The sequence below is a fragment of the Rhinichthys klamathensis genome, unplaced genomic scaffold, assembly GCF_029890125.1.
Source record: "Rhinichthys klamathensis goyatoka isolate OS25496 unplaced genomic scaffold, OSU_Roscu_1.1 h1tg000011l_1, whole genome shotgun sequence".
Classification (NCBI taxonomy): Eukaryota; Metazoa; Chordata; class Actinopteri; order Cypriniformes; family Leuciscidae; genus Rhinichthys; species Rhinichthys klamathensis.
In genome coordinates this window covers 6,554,634-6,581,590 of record NW_026606564.1, presented here as the reverse complement: position 1 = coordinate 6,581,590, position 26,957 = coordinate 6,554,634, and positions in this window count along the sequence as shown.

The following is a 26,957-nucleotide window of genomic DNA, read 5'->3' as shown; positions in this document are numbered from 1 at the left end:
CTATTGCATGTCTGATGAAACATTAGGAGTCACTGAGAAGAAAGTTCAAAATCGAGGACTCTGGACAGAAATTTGTTTAGGTCAAATATGGACTGTATGGTCGAGGTAACATTGTCAGAAGGCTATGAGAATTCAGAGTATGTTAGCCTTTGATGACTCTATGGCCAGAAAAATGTTCAATAGGACAAATTTGGACTACTTTATGGTCGAGGAAACATTATCAGAAGGCTATGAGAATGTATAGAATGTTCAAGATCAAAGACACTTTGACCAGAAATATGTTAGCCTTTGATGACTCTATGGTCAGAAAAATGTTCAATGGGACAAATTTGGACTACTTTCTGGCTGATGAAACATCAAAAGGAGTCTATGATTATGTAAAGTTAAAGTTCCAGGGCACTTTGGCCAGAAATATGTTCAATAGATCAAAAATGTACTTCTCTCTGGCTGATGAAACATTAGAAGTAGTCTATGAGTATGTAACGTTGAAGTTCTAGGACACTTTGGCAAGAAATATGTTATATAGGTTAAATGTTATCAGAAGGGTAATCATCAAAGACTAACAAATGCACAGTTTGTTAGTCTTTGATGACTCTTTGACCAGAAATATGTTCAATAGATAAAATTTGGACTACTGACACATCAAAGTAGTATGAGCATGTACAAAATGTTGTATAGTATGTACGGAAAGTTAAGGTTCCAGGACCCTTTTACCAGAAATAAGTTTAGTAAATGAAATTTGGAGAATTGTCCTGCAGATGAAGAATCAGGAGTCTAAGAGTATGATTAGAAGGTAAAAGTTCAAGGAATCTTTGGCTTAAAAATTGTTCATTAGGTAAAAGTTTGAACTAATGTCTGCCTGATTTAACATCAGAAGGTATATATGTAAATATTCAAGATCAAAGATACTTTGGCCAGAAATATGTTCATTAGTTTAAATATGGATAACTATTTGGTCGATGTAACATTCTCAGAAGTCCAATAGTATGTATAGAAAATAAAGGTTCCAGGACCCTTTTGCCAGAAATATGTTCAGTAGGTGAAATATAAACAATTGTCTGGCTGATGAAGAATCAGGAGTCTAAGAGTATGCATAAAAAGATAAAGATCAAGGACACTTTGACCAAAAAATATGTTCAAAAGTTCAAATCTGAACTACTGAATGGCTGATGTACCATCAGAAGTAGTCTACAAAAAAAAAAAGTTTCATTATCTGGCTTATGAAAAATCATAAGGAGTCTCTATGAGTATGTAAAGTTAATGTTCCAGGATACTTTGGCCAGAAATATGTTCAATAGGTTAAATATCCACTACTGCATTGGCTGATGTACCATCAGAAGTAGTCTACAATGCTGTTGCATTGCATTGCAAACGAGATGTAACTTAATGCGTTTTGCAGTGAAGAATGACATATATATGCATTCCTGCATTGCATACCAGATTTAACTTATTATTCAATTGTGCATTTAAGAACAACACATGAAATATGCTGGTTCATGGCATTTTATGCACGAACTAACGTATTCGATTTTGCATTGAAGAATATGCTGTTTCATTGCTCTGCTTAAAGACAATACAATAACATTCAAGAACTAACTTCATTGTGCATTAAAGAGACAACTCAAAACATGTGCTGTTGCATTGCAATGCTTTAACTTAAAAAGTTGTGCATGAACAATAACACAAAAGATATGCACTTGTTTCAATGCATTGCATAAAAGAACTGACATTCTTTTATGCATTTTGAGGTAACGTAACTCGTTAAGTAACTTACTCGTTGCAACTGCATTAAAGAATAAAGTAGAATTTATGCTTTGTTTCATTGCACTGCTTACAAAACAATACAATTGCATTCAAGAACAAACTCATTCCGTTGTGCATTCAAGAGAAAACACATCGCGTTGCATTGCATTGCACACACGATCTAACTTAAACCGTTGTGCGTTGAAGTGTGACATGACAAATGTGCTTTTGCAATGTATTGCATACAAGATTTATGCACTCGTGCATTGCATATGCATATATGCACTCGTGCATTGCATAACAGATTTAACATTATTCCCCTGTGCATGTAAGAACAACATATGAAATATGCTGTTTCATTCATGGCAGCACACTAACGTATTCGATTTTGCATTGAAGAATAACAAAGAAGATATGCTGTTTCATTGCTCTGCTTAAAGACAATACAATAACATTCAAGAACTAACTTACTCCATTGTGCATTAAAGAGTAGGGGTGCGCCAAAATATCGATATGGCGATATATCACGATATTTACTCCCGCGATCGATTCTCGATGCGCTCTTGCCAAGTATCGATCTTAAAAGCCGTTATAAAACGCTCTATTCATTATCCGAGTTGACTGGATTTGACTAGCTTTCATGAGGCACACACGCAAAGTCTCTCGCTCTCTCCCGTGCTATGTATGTTATGCGTGCAGGCTGTTCTGTCTCGCATGCGCGCTCTAGATTCCGGGAGATTTGAACTAATTTGCGGGCATCAGGGAGACGCTATCATTATGCGGGAGACTCCCTGAACTTCCGTGAGACTTGGGATGTCTGGCTTTGCAAAAGTCCGCAAAACGGGAAACACGACCACATGTACAGACACCTCATGCGGCATCACCCGGAGCTCTGTGAGAAAGCCGTGGTTGGTGCTGGCTCGAAGCCGACACACCCCGGCGTAAACATTTTTATTACTACTGATTGCAGCAATGTTACACTAAAATAGTGTCTGTGACTGTTTTGTTGCAACTGATAAGACACAAGTTGTTTTTGTTATTGTGTTTCATCCCAAAAAATAAATGGAGATTAATTTTCCTAATTTAAAAGAAAATTGTATTTCTTAAAACATGATATAGCTATTGTAAGTTATTACTGATAATATCGATTATCGCAGTATCGCCATATCGTGATATTATCGGTATCGTGAACAATGTATCGCATATCGTATCGTATCGTGAAGTACCCAGCGATTCCCAGCCCTATTAAAGAGACAACTCAAAACATGTGCTGTTGCATTGCAATGCTTTAACTTCAAAAGTTGTGCATGAAGAATAACACAAAAGATATGCACTTGTTTCAATGCATTGCTTTAACTTAAAAATTGTGCATGAAGAATAACACAAAAGATATGCACTTGTTTCAATGCATTGCATAAAAAGAACTGACATTCTTTTATGCATTTATGCATGCCATTGCATTGACTTGCATTAACTTAAACCATTGTGCATCGAAGTATACCAAGAAATACGTGCAGTTGCATTAAATTGTATACAAGATTTGTTTTAGTTAGTTGTGCATTAAAGTGAAAACATAAAATATGTGCTGTTGCATTAAATTGCATACAAGATCTAACTGAATCACTTGTGCATTTACGAATAACACATATACTAAAGTAACATATGTCGTGTTGCATTGGCATTGCTTTCACGAACTAACTTAAAAAGTTGTGCATGAAGAATAACACGAAAGATATGCACTTGTTTCAATGCATTGCATACAAGATCTTTCTTATTCAGTTGTGCATTGAAGAGATAACGCATACAATCTATGACTCACTTGTGCCTTTTAAGAATTACACATGTAATAATAACACAGTATTGTGTTTTGCATGGAAGAGATGAAAATAAGATATAAAAACTTATTACGTTATTCATTAAAGAGATATTACATGAAATATATGTTTTGCATTCCATTGCATACAAAGAAATAACTTATTCTATTGTGCATTAAAGAATAAAGCAGAATGTATGCTTTGTTTCATTGCACTGCTGACAGACAATACAATTGCATTCAACATCTAACTTATTCCTTTGTGCATTCAAGAGACAACTCATAACTTTTGCTGTTGCATTGCAATGCATAAAAGAACAAACTCATTCCGTTGTGCATTCAAGAGATAACACTTAACAAATCGCGTTGCATTGCATTGCACACACAATCTAACTTAAACCGTTGTGCATTGAAGTATAACATGACAAATGTGCTTTTGCATTAAGTTGTATACAAGATTTGTTTTATTTAGTCCTGCATTAAAGCGATAACATAAAATATATGATGTTGTATTGCATTGCATACACGATACAACTTAATCCGTTGTGCCGTGAAGAATAACAGTTGAAATATGCTTTTTCATGGCATTGGTATACACGAACTAACGTATTCTATTTTGCAATGAAGAATAATAAAGATATGGTGTTTCATTGTTCTGCCTACAAGTAACATTTCGAGCGTTACGAGCGTTGTGCAACAAGTAATATATGTCATGATGCATTACATTGCTTTCACGAACTAACTTAAACATTTGTGCATGAAGAATAAAACATAAGATATTCACTTGTTTCAATGCTTTGCATAAAATAACTGACATTATTTTATGCATTGTAAATAACATATGTGCTGTTGCATTGCATAGACGATATAACAATCCGTGGTGCATTATCTTTTCAAATGCACAACTAATGCTAATACATGTGTTTTCTCCAATGCATAAAAGGATAAGTTAGTTCTTTTATGCAATGCATCGATACAAGTGCATATCTTATAGGTTATTTCTCAATGCACAAGGGTTTTTCTTATTCAGGTTCGCGAACGCAATAATATGCAAAACGACATATGTTATGTGTTGCTTTTCAATGCACAATGGTGTCAAAGCTGTTGAATTGAATGCAATTGAGACAGCACATCTTCTATGTTGTATTATTGAATGCACAATAGAACACGTTAATTCGTGTATACAATTTCAAGAAACAGCTAATTCTTGTGTGATTCTTCAATGCAAGAGAATAAGTTAGATCTTGTATGCATGTCTTAATCCGTTGTGCAGTGAAGAATAACACAAGACATGCACTTTGTGTTTAAGTGTTTAAGTGCATTGCGCACGAACTAACATATTCGATTTTGCATTGAAGAATAACAAAGAACAACTTACTCGCTAAGTAATTTACTCGTTGCAAATTACTGCATTAAAGAATAAAGCAAAATGTATGCTTTGTTTCATTGCACTGCTTACAAAACAATATAATTGCATTCAAGAACTAACTTATTCCTTTGTGCATTCAGTAGACAACTCATAACTTGTGAAAAATATCTATGGATGTAAGATATTGCAAGTTATTGCAATGCATAAAAGAACAAACTCATTCCGTTGTGTATTCAAGAGATAACACATCGCGTTGCATTGCACACACGATCTAACTTAAACCGTTGTGCATCATAACATGACAAATGTGCTTTTGCATTGTATTGCATACAAGATTTATTTTATTCAGTTGTGCATTGAAGAATAAGACAAAAGATATGCACGTGATTCAGTGCATTGCATAAAAGAACTTGTTCTTTTGTGCATCGGAGGTAACGTGTTTTGAATTGCATTCCAAGAACAAACTCATTACGTTTGCATTCAAGAGGATAACACATAACACATCGCGTTGCATTTCATTGCACAGACGATCTAACTTAAACCGTTGTGCATTGAATATAACCAAATATGTGCTGTTGCATTGCATTATATACAAGCTTTATTTTATTCAGTTGTGCATTGAAGTGAAACAAAATATGTGCATTGAAGAATAACAAAGAAGATATGCCGCTTCATTGCTCTGCTTAAAGACAATACAATAACATTCAAGAACTAACTTACTCCATTGTGCATTAAAGAGACAACACAAAACATGTGCTGTTGCATTTCAATGCTTTAACTTAAAAAGTTGTGCATGAAGAATAACACAAAAGATATTCACTTGTTTCAATGCAATGCATACAAGATCTTTCTTATTCAGTTGTGCATTGAAGAGATAACGCATAAGATATATTTGTGCCTTTTAAGAATAACATATGGAATAATAAAACAGTATTCTGTTTTGCATAGAAGAGATGAAAATAAGATATACAAACTTATTACGTTATTCTTTGAAGAGATATACATAAAATATATGTTTTGCATACAAAGAAATAACTTATTCTATTGTTTATTAAAGAATAAAGCAGAATGTACGCTTTGTTTCATTGCACTGCTGACAGACAATACATTCAACAACTAACTTATTCCTTTGTGCATTCAACTCATAACTTGTGCTGTTGCATTGCACTGCATAAAAGAACAAACACATTCCGTTGTGCATTCAGAGATAACATGACAAATGTGCTTTTGCATTACATTGCATTGCATTCACACGATTTATGAATCCGTTGTGCAGTAAAGAATAAGACAAAAGATATGCACGTGTTTCAGTGCATTGCATAAAAGAATGGACTTGTTCATGCATCGGAGGTAAGTGTGTTGCATTGCATTCCAAGAACAAACTCCTTCCGTTGTGCATTCAAGAGATAATACATCCTGTTCTCTGTCAACTCACCTAACATTCCGTGACAGTTCCAGCATCCCTCCACCACCCCGACTCCTCACTCCTGGCTTATTTTCACAGTCAGGAATACGGGGGGGGGAGTACTCTGGGTTCGGGCCGCATACCGAGCAATGCAATTGCAACAGCCCTCTCCTCGGACAGCACGCCAAACATGCATTTATTCTATCTGACTTATTTGTAAGTGTGAACTCGTGAAAGCTTGTATATAATGCAATACAACAGCACATATTTGGTTATATTCAATGCACAACGATTTAAGTTAGATCGTCTGTGCAATGCAATGCAACGCGATGTGTTATGTGTTATCTATTAAATGCACAACGGAATGAGTTTGTTCTTGGAATGCAATGCAAAACACGTTACCTCCGATGCACAAAAGAACAAGTTATTTTATGCAAAGGCACTGAAACACGTGCATATCTTTTGTCTTTTTCTTCAATGCACAACTGAATAAAATAAATCTTGTATGCAATAAATTGCAAAAGCACATTTGTCATGTTATACTTCAACGCACAACGGTTTAAGTTAGATCGTGTGTGCAATGCAATGCAACGCGATGTGTTATCTCTTGAATGCACAACAGAATGAGTTTGTTCTTTTATGCATTGCAATGCAACAGCACAAGTTATGAGTTGTCTATTGAATGCACAAAGGAATAAGTTAGTTCTTGAATGCAATTGTATTGTTTTGTAAGCAGTGCAATGAAACAAAGCATAAATTCTACTTTATTCTTTAATGCAGTTGCAACAAGTAAGTTAATTAACAAGTTACGTTACCTCAAAATGCATAAAAGAATGTCAGTTCTTTTATGCAATGCATTGAAACAAGTGCATATCTTTTGTGTTATTGTTCATGCACAACTTTTTAAGTTAAAGCATTGCAATGCAACAGCACATGTTTTGAGTTGTCTCTTTAATGCACAATGGAGTAAGTTAGTTCTTGAATGTTATTGTATTGTCTTTAAGCAGAGCAATGAAACAGCATATCTTCTTTGTTACTCTTCAATGCAAAATCGAATACGTTAGTTCGTGCATAAAATGCCATGAACCAGCATATTTCATGTGTTGTTCTTAAATGCACAATTGAATAATAAGTTAAATCTGGTATGCAATGCAGGAATGCATATATGTCATTCTTCACTGCAAAACGCATTAAGTTACATCTCGTTTGCAATGCAATGCAACAGCACATATACATTATTGTAGATCAGCCAATGCAGTAGTGGATATTTAACCTATTGAACATATTTCTGGCCAAAGTATCCTGGAACATTAACTTTACATACTCATAGAGACTCCTTATGATTTTTCATAAGTCAGATAATGAAACTTTTTTTTTTTGTAGACTACTTCTGATGGTACATCAGCCATTCAGTAGTTCAGATTTAAACTTTTGAACATATTTTTTGGTCAAAGTGTCCTTGATCTTTATCTTTTTATGCATACTCTTAGACTCCTGATTCTTCATCAGCCAGACAATTATTTATATTTCACCTACTGAACATATTTCTGGCAAAAGGGTCCTGGAACCTTTATTTTCTATACATACTATTGGACTTCTGAGAATGTTACATCGACCAAATAGTTATCCATATTTAAACTAATGAACAAATTTCTGGCCAAAGTATCTTTGATCTTGAATATTTACATATATACCTTCTGATGTTAAATCAGGCAGACATTAGTTCAAACTTTTACCTAATGAATAATTTTTAAGCCAAAGATTCCTTGAACTTTTACCTTCTAATCATACTCTTAGACTCCTGATTCTTCATCATCAGGACAATTCTCCATATTTCATTTACTAAACTTATTTCTGGTAAAAGGGTCCTGGAACCTTAACTTTCCGTACATACTATACAACATTTTGTACATGCTCATACTACTTTGATGTTTCAGTAGTCCAAATTTTAACTATTGAACATATTTCTGGTCAAAGAGTCATCAAAGACTAACAAACTGTAAATTCTTATAGCCTTCTGATAATGTTACTTCGACTATACAATAGTCCACATTTAACCTATATAACATATTTCTTGCCAAAGTGTCCTAGAACTTCAACGTTACGTACTCATAGACTCCTTTTGATGTTTCATCAGCCAGAGATAAGTACATTTTTGATCTATTGAACATATTTCTGGCCAAAGTGCCCTGGAACTTTAACTTTACATAATCATAGACTCCTTTTGATGTTTCATCAGCCAGACAGTAGTCCAAATTTGTCCCATTGAACATTTTTCTGGCCATAGAGTCATCAAAGGCTAACATATTTCTGGTCAAAGTGTCCTTGATCTTGAAAATTCTATACATTCTCATAGCCTTCTGATAATGTTTCCTCGACCATAAAGTAGTCCAAATTTGTCCTATTGAACATTTTTCTGTCCATAGAGTCATCAAAGGCTAACATACTCTGAATTCTCATAGCCTTCTGACAATGTTACCTCGACCATACAGTAGTCCATATTTGACCTTCTAAACAAATTTCTGTCCAGAGTCCTCGATTTTGAACTTTCTTCTCAGTGACTCCTAATGTTTCATCAGACATGCAATAGTACACCTTTGACCTTTTGAACATATTTCTAGCAACAGTGTCCTGTAACTTTACCTTTACATACTCAGAGACACCTTCTGATTTTTCATCAGCCAGACAGTAGTCCATATTTGATCTATTGACCATATTTCTGGCCAAAGTGCTCTGGAACTTTAACTTTAAGTACTCATAGACTCCTTCTGATGTTTCATCAGCCAGACAGTAGTCCATTTTTTATCTATTGAACATATTTCTGGCCAAAGTGTCCTGGAACTTTAACTTTACATAATCATAGACTCCTTTGGATGTTTCATCAGCCAGACAGTAGTCCAAATTTGTCCCATTGAACATTTTTCTGGCCAAAGGCTAACATACTCTGAATTCTCATAGCCTACTGATAATGTTACCTCGTCCGTATGTTTCCTTTTGAACATTTTTCTGGCCATAGAGTCATCAAAGGCTAACATATTTCTGGTCAAAGTGTCCTTGATCTTGAACATTCTATACATCCTCATAGCCTTCTGATAATGTTTCCTCGACCATAAAGTAGTCCAAATTTGTCCTATTGAACATTTTTCGGTCCATAGAGTCATCAAAGGCTAACATACTCTGAATTCTCATAGCCTACTGATAATGTTACCTCGACCATACAGTAGTCCATATTTGACCTTCTAAACAAATTTCTGACCAGAGTCCTCGATTTTGAACTTTCTTCTCAGTGACTCCTTCTAATGTTTCATCAGACATACAATAGTTCACCTTTGACCTTTTGAATATATTTTGGGCCAAAGTGTCCTGGAACTTTAACTTTACATAATCATAGACTCCTTTGGATGTTTAATCAGCCAGACAGTAGTCCATATTTGATCGATTGAACATATTTTTGGCCAAAGTGTCCTGGAACTTTAACTTTACATAATCATAGACTCCTTTGGATGTTTCACCAGCCAGACAGTAGTCCAAATTTGTCCCATTGAACATTTTTCTGGCCATAGAGTCATCAAAGGCTAACATATTTCTGGTCAAAGTGTCCTTGATCTTGAACATTCTATACATTCTCATAGCCTTCTGATAATGTTTCCTCGACCATAAAGTAGTCCAAATTTGTCCTATTGAACATTTTTCTGGCCATAGAGTCATCGAAGGCTAACATACTCTGAATTCTCATAGCCTTCTGACAATGTTACCTCGACCATACAGTAGTCCATATTTGACCTTCTAAACAAATTTCTGTCCAGAGTCCTCGATTTTGAACTTTCTTCTCAGTGACTCCTAATGTTTCATCAGACATGCAATAGTACACCTTTGACCTTTTGAATATATTTCTTGCCAAAGTGTCCTGGAACTTCAACGTTACTTACTCATAAACTACTTCTAATGTTTCATCAGCCAGACAGAAGTACATTTTTGATCTTTCGAACATATTTCTGGCCAAAGTGCCCTGAAACTTTAACTTTACATAATCAGAGACTCCTTTAGATGTTTCATCAGCAAACAGTAGTCCATATTTTTCCTTTTGAACATTTTTCTGACCATAGAGTCATCAAAGGCTAACATATTTTTGGTCAAAGTGTCCTTGATCTTGAACATTCTATACATTCTCATAGCCTTCTGATAATGTTACCTCGACCATAAAGTAGTCCAAATTTGACCTTCTAAACAAATTTCTGACCAGAGTCCTCGATTTTGAACTTTCTTCTCAGTGACTCCTCCTAATGTTTCATCAGACATACAATAGTTCACCTTTGACCTTTTGAATATATTTCTGGCCAAAACGTCCTGAAACTTCAACTTTACGTTCTCATAGACTCCTTCTGATGTTTCATCAGCCAGACAGTAGTCCATATTTGATCTATTGAACATATTTTTGGCCAAAGTGTCCTGGAACTTTAACTTTACATAATCATAGACTCCTTTGGATGTTTCATCAGCCAGACAGTAGTCCAAATTTGTCCCATTGAACATTTTTCTGGCCATAGAGTCATCAAAGGCTAACATACTCTGAATTCTCATAGCCTACTGATAATGTTACCTCGTCCGTATGTTTCCTTTTGAACATTTTTCTGGCCATAGAGTCATCAAAGGCTAACATATTTCTGGTCAAAGTGTCCTTGATCTTGAACATTCTATACATCCTCATAGCCTTCTGATAATGTTTCCTCGACCATAAAGTAGTCCAAATTTGTCCTATTGAACATTTTTCTGTCCATAGAGTCATCAAAGGCTAACATACTCTGAATTCTCATAGCCTTCTGACAATGTTACCTCGACCATACAGTAGTCCATATTTGACCTTCTAAACAAATTTCTGTCTAGAGTCCTCGATTTTGAACTTTCTTCTCAGTGACTCCTAATGTTTCATCAGACATGCAATAGTACACCTTTGACCTTTTGAACATATATCTAGCCACAGTGTCCTGGAACTTTACCTTTACATACTCAGAGACACCTTCTGATTTTTCATCAGCCAGACAGTAGTCCATATTTGATCTATTGAACATATTTCTGGCCAAAGTGCTCTGGAACTTTAACTTTAAGTACTCATAGACTCCTTCTGATGTTTCATCAGCCAGAAAGTAGTCCATTTTTTATCTATTGAACATATTTCTGGCCAAAGTGTCCTGGAACTTTAACTTTACATAATCATAGACTCCTTTGGATGTTTCATCAGCCAGACAGTAGTCCAAATTTGTCCCATTGAACATTTTTCTGGCCATAGAGTCATCAAAGGCTAACATACTCTGAATTCTCATAGCCTACTGATAATGTTACCTCGTCCGTATGTTTCCTTTTGAACATTTTTCTGGCCATAGAGTCATCAAAGGCTAACATATTTCTGGTCAAAGTGTCCTTGATCTTGAACAATCTATACATCCTCATAGCCTTCTGATAATGTTTCCTCGACCATAAAGTAGTCCAAATTTGTCCTATTGAACATTTTTCTGTCCATAGAGTCATCAAAGGCTAACATTCTCTGAATTCTCATAGCCTTCTGACAATGTTACCTCGACCATACAGTAGTCCATATTTGACCTTCTAAACAAATTTCTGTCTAGAGTCCTCGATTTTGAACTTTCTTCTCAGTGACTCCTAATGTTTCATCAGACATGCAATAGTACACCTTTGACCTTTTGAACATATATCTAGCCACAGTGTCCTGGAACTTTACCTTTACATACTCAGAGACACCTTCTGATTTTTCATCAGCCAGACAGTAGTCCATATTTGATCTATTGAACATATTTCTGGCCAAAGTGCTCTGGAACTTTAACTTTAAGTACTCATAGACTCCTTCTGATGTTTCATCAGCCAGACAGTAGTCCATTTTTTATCTATTGAACATATTTCTGGCCAAAGTGTCCTGGAACTTTAACTTTACATAATCATAGACTCCTTTGGATGTTTCATTAGCCAGACAGTAGTCCAAATTTGTCCCATTGAACATTTTTCTGGCCATAGAGTCATCAAAGGCTAACATACTCTGAATTCTCATAGCCTACTGATAATGTTACCTCGACCATACAGTAGTCCATATTTGACCTTCTAAACAAATTTCTGACCAGAGTCCTCGATTTTGAACTTTCTTCTCAGTGACTCCTTCTAATGTTTCATCAGACATACAATAGTTCACCTTTGACCTTTTGAATATATTTTTGGCCAAAGTGTCCTGGAACTTTAACTTTACATAATCATAGACTCCTTTGGATGTTTAATCAGCCAGACAGTAGTCCATATTTGATCTATTGAACATATTTTTGGCCAAAGTGTCCTTGAACTTTAACTTTACATAATCATAGACTCCTTTGGATGTTTCATCAGCCAGACAGTAGTCCAAATTTGTCCCATTGAACATTTTTCTGGCCATAGAGTCATCAAAGGCTAACATATTTCTGGTCAAAGTGTCCTTGATCTTGAACATTCTATACATTCTCATAGCCTTCTGATAATGTTTCCTCGACCATAAAGTAGTCCAAATTTGTCCTATTGAACATTTTTCTGTCCATAGAGTCATCAAAGGCTAACACACTCTGAATTCTCATAGCCTTCTGACAATATACTCAGAGACTCCTTCTGATGATTCATCAGCCATACAGTAGTTCCCATATGACCTTTTGAACATATTTCTGGCCAAAGTGTCCTGGAACTTTAACTTTACATAATCAAAGACTCCTTTGGATGTTTCATCAGCCAGATATAGTCCAAATTTGTCCCATTGAACATTTTTCTGACCATGGAGTCATCAAGGGCTAACATACTCTGAATTCTCATAGCCTACTGATAATGTTACCTCGACCATACAGTAGTCCATATTTGACCTTCTAAACAAATTTCTATCCAGAGTCCTCGATTTTGAACTTTCTTCCCAGTGACTCCTAATGTTTCATCAGACATGCAATAGTTCACTTTTGACCTTTTGAACATATTTATAGCCAAAGTGTCCTGGAACTTTACCTTTACATACTCAGAGACACCTTCTGATGTTTCATCAGTCATTCAGTAGTCCAAATTTGACCTTTTGAACATATTTCTGTCCAAAGTGTCCTGGAACTTTAACTTTAAGTACTCATAGACTCCTTCTGATGTTTCATCAGCCAGACAGTAGTCCATTTTTTATCTATTGAACATATTTCTGGCCAAAGTGTCCTGGAACTTTAACTTTATATAATCATAGACTCCTTTGGATGTTTCATCAGCCAGACAGTAGTCCAAATTTGTCCCATTGAACATTTTTCTGGCCATAGAGTCATCAAAGGCTAACATACTCTGAATTCTCATAGCCTACTGATAATGTTACCTCGACCATACAGTAGTCCATATTTGACCTTCTAAACAAATTTCTGACCAGAGTCCTCGATTTTGAACTTTCTTCTCAGTGACTCCTTCTAATGTTTCATCAGACATACAATAGTTCATCTTTGACCTTTTGAATATATTTTTGGCCAATTTGGCAAAATTGACTACTGTCTGGCTGATGAAACATCAGAAGGAGTCTATGAGTACTTAAAGTTAAAGTTCCAGGACACTTTGGACAGAAATATGTTCAAAAGGTCAAATTTGGACTACTGAATGACTGATGAAACATCAGAAGGTGTCTCTGAGTATGTAAAGGTAAAGTTCCAGGACACTTTGGCTATAAATATGTTCAAAAGGTCAAAAGTGAACTATTGCATGTCTGATGAAACATTAGGAGTCACTGGGAAGAAAGTTCAAAATCGAGGACTCTGGATAGAAATTTGTTTAGAAGGTCAAATATGGACTACTATATGGTCGAGGTAACATTGTCAGAAGGCTATGAGAATTCAGAGTTTGATGACTCTATGGACATCTTTGATGACTCTATGGACAGAAAAATGTTCAATAGGACAAATTTGGACTACTTTATGGTCGAGGAAACATTATCAGAAGGCTATGAGAATGTATAGAATGTTCAAGATCAAGGACACTTTGACCAGAAATATGTTAGCCTTTGATGACTCTATGGCCAGAAAAATGTTCAAAAGGAAACATACGGACGAGGTAACATTATCAGTAGGCTATGAGAATTCAGAGTATGTTAGCCTTTGATGACTCTATGGCCAGAAAAATGTTCAATGGGACAAATTTGGACTACTGTCTGGCTGATGAAACATCCAAAGGAGTCTATGATTATGTAAAGTTAAAGTTCCAGGACACTTTGGCCAAAAATGTGTTCAATAGATCAAATATGGACTACTGTCCGTATGTTTCCTTTTGAACATTTTTCTGGCCATAGAGTCATCAAAGGCTAAAATATTTCTGGTCAAAGTGTCCTTGATCTTGAACATTCTATACATTCTCATAGCCTTCTGATAATGTTTCCTCGACCATAAAGTAGTCCAAATTTGTCCCATTGAACATTTTTCTGTCCATCGAGTCATCAAAGGCTAACATACTCTGAATTCTCATAGCCTTCTGACAATGTTACCTCGACCATATAGTAGTCCATATTTGACCTTCTAAACAAATTTCTGACCAGAGTCCTCGATTTTGAACTTTCTTCTCAGTGACTCCTTCTAATGTTTCATCAGATATACAATAGTTCACCTTTGACCTTTTGAATATATTTCTGGCCAAAGTGTCCTGGAACTTCAACTTACGTTCTCATAGACTCCTTCTGATGTTTCATCAGCCAGACAGTAGTCCATATTTGATCTATTGAACATATTTCTGGCCAAAGTGTCCTGGAGCTTTAACTTTACATAATCATAGACTCCTTCGGATGTTTCATCAGCCAGACAGTAGTACAAATTTGTCCCATTGAACATTTTTCTGGCCATAGAGTCATCAAAGGCTAACATATTTCTGGTCAAAGTGTCCTTGATCTTGAACATTCTATACATTCTCATAGCCTTCTGATAATGTTTCCTCGACCATAAAGTAGTCCAAATTTGTCCTATTGAACATTTTTCTGTCCATAGAGTCATCAAAGGCTAACACACTCTGAATTCTCATAGCCTTCTGACAATATACTCAGAGACTCCTTCTGATGATTCATCAGCCATACAGTAGTTCCCATATGACCTTTTGAACATATTTCTGGCCAAAGTGTCCTGGAACTTTAACTTTACATAATCAAAGACTCCTTTGGATGTTTCATCAGCCAGATATAGTCCAAATTTGTCCCATTGAACATTTTTCTGACCATGGAGTCATCAAGGGCTAACATACTCTGAATTCTCATAGCCTACTGATAATGTTACCTCGACCATACAGTAGTCCATATTTGACCTTCTAAACAAATTTCTATCCAGAGTCCTCGATTTTGAACTTTCTTCCCAGTGACTCCTAATGTTTCATCAGACATGCAATAGTTCACTTTTGACCTTTTGAACATATTTATAGCCAAAGTGTCCTGGAACTTTACCTTTACATACTCAGAGACACCTTCTGATGTTTCATCAGTCATTCAGTAGTCCAAATTTGACCTTTTGAACATATTTCTGTCCAAAGTGTCCTGGAACTTTAACTTTAAGTACTCATAGACTCCTTCTGATGTTTCATCAGCCAGACAGTAGTCCATTTTTTATCTATTGAACATATTTCTGGCCAAAGTGTCCTGGAACTTTAACTTTACATAATCATAGACTCCTTTGGATGTTTCATCAGCCAGACAGTAGTCCAAATTTGTCCCATTGAACATTTTTCTGGCCATAGAGTCATCAAAGGCTAACATACTCTGAATTCTCATAGCCTACTGATAATGTTACCTCGACCATACAGTAGTCCATATTTGACCTTCTAAACAAATTTCTGACCAGAGTCCTCGATTTTGAACTTTCTTCTCAGTGACTCCTTCTAATGTTTCATCAGACATACAATAGTTCATCTTTGACCTTTTGAATATATTTTTGGCCAATTTGGCAAAATTGACTACTGTCTGGCTGATGAAACATCAGAAGGAGTCTATGAGTACTTAAAGTTAAAGTTCCAGGACACTTTGGACAGAAATATGTTCAAAAGGTCAAATTTGGACTACTGAATGACTGATGAAACATCAGAAGGTGTCTCTGAGTATGTAAAGGTAAAGTTCCAGGACACTTTGGCTATAAATATGTTCAAAAGGTCAAAAGTGAACTATTGCATGTCTGATGAAACATTAGGAGTCACTGGGAAGAAAGTTCAAAATCGAGGACTCTGGATAGAAATTTGTTTAGAAGGTCAAATATGGACTACTATATGGTCGAGGTAACATTGTCAGAAGGCTATGAGAATTCAGAGTTTGATGACTCTATGGACATCTTTGATGACTCTATGGACAGAAAAATGTTCAATAGGACAAATTTGGACTACTTTATGGTCGAGGAAACATTATCAGAAGGCTATGAGAATGTATAGACTGTTCAAGATCAAGGACACTTTGACCAGAAATATGTTAGCCTTTGATGACTCTATGGCCAGAAAAATGTTCAAAAGGAAACATACGGACGAGGTAACATTATCAGTAGGCTATGAGAATTCAGAGTATGTTAGCCTTTGATGACTCTATGGCCAGAAAAATGTTCAATGGGACAAATTTGGACTACTGTCTGGCTGATGAAACATCCAAAGGAGTCTATGATTATGTAAAGTTAAAGTTCCAGGACACTTTGGCCAAAAATATGTTCAATAGATCAAATATGGACTACTGTCCGTATGTTTCCTTTTGAAAATTTTTCTGGCCATAGAGTCATCAAAGGCTAAAATATTTCTGGTCAAAGTGTCCTTGATCTTGAACATTCTATACATTCTCATAGCCTTCTGATAATGTTTCCTCGACCATAAAGTAGTCCAAATTTGTCCCATTGAACATTTTTCTGTCCATCGAGTCATCAAAGGCTAACATACTCTGAATTCTCATAGCCTTCTGACAATGTTACCTCGACCATATAGTAGTCCATATTTGACCTTCTAAACAAATTTCTGACCAGAGTCCTCGATTTTGAACTTTCTTCTCAGTGACTCCTTCTAATGTTTCATCAGATATACAATAGTTCACCTTTGACCTTTTGAATATATTTCTGGCCAAAGTGTCCTGGAACTTCAACTTACGTTCTCATAGACTCCTTCTGATGTTTCATCAGCCAGACAGTAGTCCATATTTGATCTATTGAACATATTTCTGGCCAAAGTGTCCTGGAGCTTTAACTTTACATAATCATAGACTCCTTCGGATGTTTCATCAGCCAGACAGTAGTACAAATTTGTCCCATTGAACATTTTTCTGGCCATAGAGTCATCAAAGGCTAACATACTCTGAATTCTCATAGCCTACTGATAATGTTACCTCGTCCGTATGTTTCCTTTTGAACATTTTTCTGGCCATAGAGTCATCAAAGGCTAACATATTTCTGGTCAAAGTGTCCTTGATCTTGAACATTCTATACATTCTCATATCCTTCTGATAATGTTTCCTCGACCATAAAGTAGTCCAAATTTGTCCTATTGAACATTTTTCTGGCCATCGAGTCATCAAAGGCTAACATACTCTGAATTCTCATAGCCTACTGATAATGTTACCTCGACCATACAGTAGTCCATATTTGACCTACTAAACAAATTTCTGACCAGAGTCCTCGATTTTGAACTTTCTTCTCAGTGACTCCTTCTAATGTTTCATCAGACATACAATAGTTCACCTTTGACCTTTTGAATATATTTCTGGCCAAAGTGTCCTGGAACTTCAACTTTACGTTCTCATAGACTCCTTCTGATGTTTCATCAGCCAGACAGTAGTCCATATTTGATCTATTGAACATATTTTTGGCCAAAGTGTCCTGGAACTTTAACTTTACATAATCATAGACTCCTTTGGATGTTTCATCAGCCAGACAGTAGTCCATATTTGATCTATTGAACATATTTTTGGCCAAAGTGTCCTGGAACTTTAACTTTAAGTACTCATAGACTCCTTCTGATGTTTCATCAGCCAGACAGTAGTCCATTTTTCATCTATTGAACATATTTCTGGCCAAAGTGTCCTGGAACTTTAACTTTAAGTACTCATAGACTCCTTCTGATGTTTCATCAGCCAGACAGTAGTCCATTTTTTATTTATTGAACATATTTCTGGCCAAAGTGTCTGGAACTTTAACTTTACATTATCATAGACTCCTTTGGATGTTTCATCAGCCAGACAGTAGTCCAAATTTGTCCCATTGAACATTTTTCTGGCCATAGAGTCATCAAAGGCTAACATACTCTGAATTCTCATAGCCTACTGATAATATTACCTCGACCATACAGTAGTCCATATTTGACCTTCTAAACAAATTTCTGACCAGAGTCCTCGATTTTGAACTTTCTTCTCAGTGACTCCTGCTAATGTTTCATCAGACATACAATAGTTCACCTTTGACCTTTTGAATATATTTTTGGCCAAAGTGTCCTGGAACTTTAACTTTACATAATCATAGACTCCTTTGGATGTTTCATCAGCCAGACAGTAGTCCATATTTGATCTATTGAACATATTTTTGGCCAAAGTGTCCTGGAACTTTGACTTTACATAATCATAGACTCCTTTGGATGTTTCATCAGCCAGACAGTAGTCCAAATTTGTCCCATTGAACATTTTTCTGGCCATAGAGTCATCAAAGGCTAACATACTCTGAATTCTCATAGCCTACTGATAATGTTACCTCGTCCGTATGTTTCCTTTTGAACATTTTTCTGGCCATAGAGTCATCAAAGGCTAACATATTTCTGGTCAAAGTGTCCTTGATCTTGAACATTCTATACATTCTCATAGCCTTCTGATAATGTTTCCTCGACCATAAAGTAGTCCAAATTTGTCCTATTGAACATTTTTCTGTCCATAGAGTCATCAAAGATGTCCATAGAGTCATCATACTCTGAATTCTCATAGCCTTCTGACAATGTTACCTCGACCATATAGTAGTCCATATTTGACCTTCTAAACAAATTTCTATCCAGAGTCCTCGATTTTGAACTTTCTTCCCAGTGACTCCTCATGTTTCATCAGACATGCAATAGTTCACTTTTGACCTTTTGAACATATTTATAGCCAAAGTGTCCTGGAACTTTACCTTTACATACTCAGAGACACCTTCTGATGTTTCATCAGTCATTCAGTAGTCCAAATTTGACCTTTTGAACATATTTCTGTCCAAAGTGTCCTGGAACTTTAACTTTAAGTACTCATAGACTCCTTCTGATGTTTTATCAGCCAGACAGTAGTACATTTTTGATCTATTGAACATAGTTCTGGCCAAAGTTTCCTGGAACTTTAACTTTACATAATCATAGACTCCTTTAGATGTTTCAACATCCAGACAGTCCATATTTGTCCTAATGAAGATTTTTCTGGCCATAGAGTTATCAAAGGCTAACATACTCTGCATTCTCATAGGCTTCTGATAATGTTACCTCAACCATACAGTAGTCCATATTTGACCTACTAAACAAATTTCTGGCCAAAGAGTCCTCGACCTTCAACTTTATATATATACTCAGAGACTCCTTCTGATGATTCATCAGCCAAACAGTAGTACAAATTTGTCCCATTGAACATTTTTCTGGCCATAGAGTCATCAAAGGCTAACATACTCTGAATTCTCATAGCCTACTGATAATGTTACCTCGTCCGTATGTTTCCTTTTGAACATTTTTCTGGCCATAGAGTCATCAAAGGCTAACATATTTCTGGTCAAAGTGTCCTTGATCTTGAACATTCTATACATTCTCATAGCCTTCTGATAATGTTTCCTCGACCATAAAGTAGTCCAAATTTGTCCTATTGAACATTTTTCTGGCCATAGAGTCATCAAAGGCTAACATACTCTGAATTCTCATAGCCTTCTGACAATGTTACCTCGACCATACAGTCCATATTTGACCTTCTAAATAAATTTCTGTCCAGAGTCCTCGATTTTGAACTTTCTTCTCAGAGACTCCTAATGTTTCATCAGACATGCAATAGTACACCTTTGACCTTTTGAACATATTTCTAGCCACAGTGTCCTGGAACTTTACCTTTACATACTCAGAGACACCTTCTGATTTTTCATCAGCCAGACAGTAGTCCATATTTGATCTATTGAACATATTTCTGGCCAAAGTGCTCTGGAACTTTAACTTTAAGTACTCATAGACTCCTTCTGATGTTTCATCAGCCAGACAGTAGTCAATTTTTTATCTATTGAACATATTTCTGGCCAAAGTGTCCTGGAACTTTAACTTTACATAATCATAGACTCCTTTGGATGTTTCATCAGCCAGACAGTAGTCCAAATTTGTCCCATTGAACATTTTTCTGGCCATAGAGTCATCAAAGGCTAACATACTCTGAATTCTCATAGCCTACTGATAATGTTACCTCGACCATACAGTAGTCCATATTTGACCTACTAAACAAATTTCTGACCAGAGTCCTCGATTTTGAACTTTCTTCTCAGTGACTCCTTCTAATGTTTCATCAGACATACAATAGTTCACCTTTGACCTTTTGAATATATTTCTGGCCAAAGTGTCCTGGAACTTCAACTTACGTTCTCATAGACTCCTTCTGATGTTTCATCAGCCAGACAGTAGTCCATATTTGATCTATTGAACATATTTTTGGCCAAAGTGTCCTGGAACTTTAACTTTACATAATCATAGACTCCTTTGGATGTTTCATCAGCCAGACAGTAGTCCATATTTGATCTATTGAACATATTTTTGGCCAAAGTGTCCTGGAACTTTAACTTTAAGTACTCATAGACTCCTTCTGATGTTTCATCAGCCAGACAGTAGTCCATTTTTCATCTATTGAACATATTTCTGGCCAAAGTGTCCTGGAACTTTAACTTTAAGTACTCATAGACTCCTTCTGATGTTTCATCAGCCAGACAGTAGTCCATTTTTTATCCATTGAACATATTTCTGGCCAAAGTGTCTGGAACTTTAACTTTACATAATCATAGACTCCTTTGGATGTTTCATCAGCCAGACAGTAGTCCAAATTTGTCCCATTGAACATTTTTCTGGCCATAGAGTCATCAAAGGCTAACACACTCTGAATTCTCATAGCCTACTGATAATGTTACCTCGTCCGTATGTTTCCTTTTGAACATTTTTTCTGGCCATAGAGTCATCAAAGGCTATCATATTTCTGGTCAAAGTGTCCTTGATCTTGAACATTCTATACATTCTCATAGCCTTCTGATAATGTTTCCTCGACCATAAAGTAGTCCAAATTTGTCCTATTGAACATTTTTCTGTCCATAGAGTCATCAAAGGCTAACATACTCTGAATTCTCATAGCCTTCTGACAATGTTACCTCGACCATACAGTAGTCCATATTTGACCTTATAAACAAATTTCTGTCCAGAGTCCTCGATTTTGAACTTTCTTCTCAGTGACTCCTAATGTTTCATCAGACATGCAATAGTACACCTTTGACCTTTTGAACATATTTCTAGCCACAGTGTCCTGGAACTTTACCTTTACATACTCAGAGACACCTTCTGATTTTTCATCAGCCAGACAGTAGTCCATCTTTTGAGCATATTTCTGGCCAAAGTGCTCTGGAACTTTAACTTTAAGTACTCATAGACTCCTTCTGATGTTTCATCAGCCAGACAGTAGTCCATTTTTTATCTATTGAACATATTTCCGGCCAAAGTGTCCTGGAACTTTAACTTTACATAATCATAGACTCCTTTGGATGTTTCATCAGCCAGACAGTAGTCCAAATTTGTCCCATTGAACATTTTTCTGGCCATCAAAGGCTAACATACTCTGAATTCTCATAGCCTACTGATAATGTTACCTCGACCATACAGTAGTCCATATTTGACCTTCTAAACAAATTTCTGGCCAGAGTCCTCGATTTTGAACTTTCTTCTCAGTGACTCCTTCTAATGTTTCATCAGACATACAAAACCTTTGATCTTTTGAATATATTTCTGGCCAAAGTGTCCTGGAACTTTAACTTTCGTATCCCATAGACTCCTTTTGATGTTTCATCAGCCAGACAGTAGTCTATATTTGATCTATTGAACATATTTCTGGCCAAAGTGTCCTGGAACTTTAACTTGACATACTCATTTACATCTGATGTTTTATCAGCCAGACAGTAGTCCATATTTGTCCTATAGAATATTTTTCTGGTTAAAGAGTCATCAAAGGCTAACATACTATGCATTCTTATAGCCATCTGATAATGTTACTTCGACCATACAATAGTCCATATTTGACCTACCAAACAAATTTCTGGCCAAAGAGTCCTCGATCTTGAACTCTATATACATACTCAGAGACTCCTTCTGATGTTTCATCAGCCATACAGTAGTTCACATTTTACCTTTTGAACATATTTCTGGCCAAATTTTTCATATTCCACGACCCTTTGGCCAGAAATATGTTCAAAAGCTCAAATTTGGACTAATGTGTGACTGATGAAACATCAGAAGGAGTCTATGAGTATGTCAAATTAAAGTTCCAGGGCACTTTGGCCAGAAATATGTTTTGAAGGTCAAATGTGGACTACTGTATGGTCGATGTAACATTATCAGAAGGCTATGGAGAATACAGAGTCCGTAGCCTTTGATGACTCTATGGCCAAAAAAATGTTCAATAGGACAAATATGGACGACTGTCTGGCTGATGAAACATCATAAGGAGTCTATGATTATGTAAAGTTAAAGTTCCAGGACACTTTGGCCAGAAATATTTTCAACAGGTCAAATTTGGACTACTGTATGGCTGATGAAATGGACTGGTCAAGGTAACATTATCAGAAGACTATGAGAATGCATAGTATGTTAGCCTTTGATGACTTTATGGCCAGAAAAATGTTCAATTGGAAAAATAGTGACTACTGTCTGGCTGATTAAACATCAGAAGGAGTCTATGAGAACGTAAAGTTAAAGTTCCAGGACACTTTGGCCAGAAATATATTCAAAAGGTCAAAGGTGAACTATTGTATGTCTGATGAAACATTAGAAGGAGTCACTGAGAAGAAAGTTCAAAATCGAGGACTTTTGTCAGAAATTTGTTTAGAAGGTCAAATATGGACTACTGTATGGTCGAGGTAACATTATCAGTAGGCTATGAGAATTCAGAGTATGTTAGCCTTTGATGACTCTATGGCCAGAAAAATGTTCAATAGGACAAATTTGGACTACTGTCTGGCTAAGGAAACATCCAAAGGAGTCTTTGATTATGTAAAGTTAAAGTTCCAGGACACTTTGGCCAGAAATATGTTCAATAGATCAAATATGGACTACTGTTTAGCTGATGAAACATCAGAAGGTGTCTCTGAGTATGTAAAGGTAAAGTTCCAGGACACTTTGGCTATAAATATGTTCAAAAGGTCAAAAGTTAACTATTGCATGTCTGATGAAACATTAGGAGTCACTGGGAAGAAAGTTCAAAATCGAGGACTCTGGATAGAAATTTGTTTAGAAGGTCAAATATGGACTACTGTATGGTCAGACTGATCTCATGAAATGGCGTATGTATGACACGCCAATTCGTATTTTCATTTTTGGCGTGCTATCAACACGCATAATCGCTTTTCAGCGTGTTTATCAGCGCCTTTGACTTAACGTTATATTACTGTATTATGTATATATAAATATATGACCTACCCCAACCCCGTCCCTAAACCTACCCGTCACTGGGGTTAATACCATTTATGAGTCTTCTCCTACCATCCTAGGAAAAGAAATATCGCTCCACAGATGTAGATATAGATTTTGCTTCGTTTCGCTCGGACATTTAACGGCGTACACATACACGCGGAATCACTCGGACATTTAATGGCGTAGACATACACGCAAAAGATTTCGGCGTGGACATACACGCGGAGAGCTAAAAATGCGTATAGATAAAACGCCACTTGAATTGAAAGTGGTGTGTATGTTTACGCAAAGTCATGATGTCATGTTGGTATGGTCGAGGTAACATTATCAGTAGGCTATGAGAATTCAGAGTATGTTAGCCTTTGATGACTCCATGGTCAGAAAAATGTTCAATAGGACAAATTTGGACTATATCTGGCTGATGAAACATCCAAAGGAGTCTTTATGTAAAGTTAAAGTTCCAGGACACTTTGGCCAGAAATATGTTCAAAAGGTCATATGGGAACTACTGTATGGCTGATGAATCATCAGAAGGAGTCTCTGAGTATATATATAAAGTTGAAGGTCGAGGACTCTTTGGCCAGAAATTTGTTTAGAAGGTCAAATATGGACTACTGTATGGTCGAGGTAACATTATCAGTAGGCTATGAGAATTCAGAGTATGTTAGCCTTTGATGACTCTATGGCCAGAAAAATGTTCAATGGGACAAATTTGGACTACTGTCTGCTGATGAAACATCTAAAGGAGTCTATGATTATGTAAAGTTAAAGTTCCAGGGCACTTTGGCTAGAAATTTGTTCAAAAGGTCAAAGGTGTACTATTGCATGTCTGATAAAACATTAGGAGTCACTGAGAAGAAAGTTCAAAATCGAGGACTCTGGACAGAAATTTGTTTAGAAGGTCAAATTTGGACTACTTTATGGTCGAGGAAACATTATCAGAAGGCTATGAGAATGTATAGAATGTTCAAGATCAAGGACACTTTGACCAGAAATATGTTAGCCTTTGATGACTCTATGGCCAGAAAAATGTTCAATGGGACAAATTTGGACTACTGTCTGGCTGGTGAAACATCAAAAGGAGTCTATGAATATGTAAAGTTAAAGTTCCAGGGCACTTTGGCCAGAAATATGTTCAATAGATCAAAAATGTACTTCTCTCTGGCTGATGAAACATTAGAAGTAGTCTATGAGTATGTAACGTTGAAGTTCTAGGACACTTTGGCAAGAAATATGTTATATAGGTTAAATGTGGACTATTGTATGGTCGAAGTAACATTATCAGAAGGCTATAAGAATGCACAGTTTGTTAGTCTTTGATGACTCTTTGACCAGAAATATGTTCAATAGATAAAATTTGGACTACTGAAACATCAAAGTAGTATGAGCATGTACAAAATGTTGTATAGTATGTATGGAAAGTTAAGGTTCCAGGACCCTTTTACCAGAAATAAGTTTAGTAAATGAAATATGGAGAATTGTCCTGCTGATGAAGAATCAGGAGTCTAAGAGTATGATTAGAAGGTAAAAGTTCAAGGAATCTTTGGCTTAAAAATTGTTCATTAGGTAAAAGTTTGAACTAATGTCTGCCTGATTTAACATCAGAAGGTATATATGTAAATATTCAAGATCAAAGATACTTTGGCCAGAAATTTGTTCATTAGTTTAAATATGGATAACTATTTGGTTGATGTAACATTCTCAGAAGTCCAATAGTATGTATAGAAAATAAAGGTTCCAGGACCCTTTTGCCAGAAATATGTTCAGTAGGTGAAATATAAACAATTGTCTGGCTGATGAAGAATCAGGAGTCTAAGAGTATGCATAAAAAGATAAAGATCAAGGACACTTTGACCAATAAATATGTTCAAAAGTTCAAATCTGAACTACTGAATGGCTGATGTACCATCAGAAGTAGTCTACAAAAAAAAAAAGTTTCATTATCTGGCTTATGAAAAATCATAAGGAGTCTCTATGAGTATGTAAAGTTAATGTTCCAGGATACTTTGGCCAGAAATATGTTCAATAGGTTAAATATCCACTACTGCATTGGCTGATGTACCATCAGAAGTAGTCTACAATAATGTATATGTGCTGTTGCATTGCATTGCAAACGAGATGTAACTTAATGCGTTTTGCAGTGAAGAATGACATATATGCATTCCTGCATTGCATACCAGATTTAACTTATTATTCAATTGTGCATTTAAGAACAACACATGAAATATGCTGGTTCATGGCATTTTATGCACGAACTAACGTATTCGATTTTGCATTGAAGAGTAACAAAGAAGATATGCTGTTTCATTGCTCTGCTTAAAGACAATACAATAACATTCAAGAACTAACTTACTCCATTGTGCATTAAAGAGACAACTCAAAACATGTGCTGTTGCATTGCAATGCTTTAACTTAAAAAGTTGTGCATGAACAATAACACAAAAGATATGCACTTGTTTCAATGCATTGCTTTAACTTAAAAAGTTGTGCATGAAGAATAACACAAAAGATATGCACTTGTTTCAATGCTTTGCATAAAATAACTGACATTCTTTTATGCATTGTAAATAACATATGTGCTGTTGCATTGCATAGACGATATAACAATCCGTGGTGCATTATCTCTTCAAATGCACAACTAATACATGTGTTTTCTCCAATGCATAAAAGGATAAGTTAGTTCTTTTATGCTATGCATCGATACAAGTGCATATCTTATGTTATTTCTCAATACACAAGGGTTTTTCTTGTGCAGTGAAGAATAACACAAGACATGCACTTTGTGTTTAAGTGTTTAAGTGCATTGCATACAAGATCTGACTTATTGCCTTGTGCATTGAAGAAACATAGCTGTTTCTTGAAATTGTATACACGAATTAACGTGTTCGTTTGTGCATTAAATAATACAATATAGAAGATATGCTGTCTCATTGCACTGCTTACAAACGTCGTTTTGCATATTATTGCGTTCG